Below are 2,195 nucleotides of genomic sequence, written 5' to 3'. Positions count from 1 at the left end.
TTGGTTTTGCATAAATGCCTTTTATTATGTTGAGGAATGTCCCTTCTACTCCTATTTTGCTGAGAGTTTTGACCAGCTGGTGGGTTCAAACTACAGATCTTTTTTATCAGCACCAAAACAATTGTAACCACTAAACCACCAGGGTTCCTTTCCCCTCTCCCTCCAACTCTAGGCAATTATTAATATACTTACTATCTACATGGATTTGCCTATTGTGGACATTTCATATAAATCTCATACAATATGTAGTCTTTTGTGACTGCCTTCTTCTATGAGTCGGAATCGACTCGACAGCAGTGTTTTTTTTTTTTGTTGTTGTTCTTTCACTAAAGATGTTGTCAAGATCCACCCATAACATAGCATGCATTAGTACTGTAGCTAAATTCTAAATAGCAAATTGGGAGAAAAGGTGATCCAGATCCCTTCTGACCTTGCAGTCACATTGAGAGTCATTCAAATCCCACCCCACCTTTTTTTTAGTACCTATATTCCAGGTACTTTTTAGATGTGGGGAATATAAGAACAAGTAAGACACTGTCGTAGTTCTCAAGAAGATAGAAATACAACCACAATCCTATGTGATAAATGCTATAATAAAAGCATGTGTAAAGTGGATGGAATAAGGATGAGGAAGCAATTAATTCTGCCTTAGGTAGTTAACGAAGACCTTTTGGAAGAGGTGATATTTTATTTGGGGCTCCAAAATGCACAGAAATTTCCCAAAGTAGGAGGAGAAAGAGATTCCAGGTATAGGGAAGAGCATGGTGGCATGAAAAAGTGTTCTCATGAGTTGATAAATTAAAAAAAGAGTTTGAAGGGCAATGAGCAGGCAAAGTGGTAGAGGAACGTGCTGGTGGGACCCAGAGGGTAATGACCCTTAGGCAGAGCCAAGATTCAGCAGCAGACACACATTCTACGCTGTCTCAAGACCCCTTCATGTGGCCCCAAGCCACCCAACCTCTCCCTGATCCTTCATGATCCAGCTACCACAGGGTTCATGACTGGCACAGGAAGGGCCTCTAAGACCCTCCCCAGCACCATGACTCAAGCTGCCTGACTAGTATTGGTGCTCTGAAGCCCTGCTTGTTAAATATTTTGATATTACCTCTTGCCCTTAGGTACTAGTTTTCCAAGCCTAGAAAGTTAACTAAGGTTGAGTGGTTTTTTTTTTTTTTTTTTTTTTTTTTAAGTAAAAATTTCCACTCCAGTGAAAACATAATTGTAAAAATAACATGCTTCCACAATCTCAGTTATTGTTAACATCTCTGGCTTCTTGGGTCTCCTTTGCAATCTCAACCTTTTCTACTTGGCCTTGATTTTTGGGTTTCCCAAAGCCTGATCCTAAACTCTCTCCTCTTCTCATTCCATACTTTGTCCCAGGCAATCTCATTTACATGCAAGTTTCAATCACCACCAAAAATAGATGAGTCACAAATGCTTTTCTCCAGCCAGACCTCTTTGCTAAGCTCCAGATTTTTTTTTTCAATTTTTATTGTGATTTGGGTGAAAGTTTACAGAGCAAATTCATTTTCCACACAGCAGTTCATACATATTTTGTCTCATGACATTGACTATAATTTCCCACAATGTAACAGCTCTCTTCCCACTTCTCCCCATAGTTATCTCTTCCCTGTGTCCTTCCCTCCCATGCACTTCTGCCCCTGTCCCCAGCTGTCTCCCTGCACATACACTGCCCTTCTGTTCACCCATGATTGATCTCTCCAAAGATTGTATTTACCTGATGTAAATGTTCAGCCCATGTATCTGTCTTTTATTTGGCTGGAAGCCACAGGAATGAGTTCAATTCCAGAATTGAAGGGCAGCTAGGGGCCATAGTCTCAGGGGTCTCCCCAGGCTCTATCAGACCAGCAAACCTGGTCTTTTTATTTTTTTAAAATGATTTTGAGTTATGTTCCACATTGTTCTCCCATTCTATCCAGGATCTTCTACATAGATCCCCCTTTGAGTGGTTGACAGTGGTAGCCAGGCACCATCTAGTTCCGCAGACCCTTATTTTTCATGGTCTACTTGACACCTCCTTTGATTATCACACACAGGGCACCTCAAACTCAACCTGCTTCTAAACTAGTCCTGTCTCCTTGCCCCAACCTGAATCTCTTTGTCCCACATGATGCCATCACATCATTCAATTATATAAGCCAGAAATGAAGGAGTCCTCTTTTTTTTTTTTTTTT

Source organism: Orycteropus afer, unplaced genomic scaffold (assembly GCF_000298275.1).
Source record: "Orycteropus afer afer isolate SDZICR_OR568_19922 unplaced genomic scaffold, OryAfe1.0 scaffold00070, whole genome shotgun sequence".
Classification (NCBI taxonomy): Eukaryota; Metazoa; Chordata; class Mammalia; order Tubulidentata; family Orycteropodidae; genus Orycteropus; species Orycteropus afer.
The sequence above is the reverse complement of the archived record's forward strand: the minus strand, read 5'-3'. Positions refer to the sequence as shown.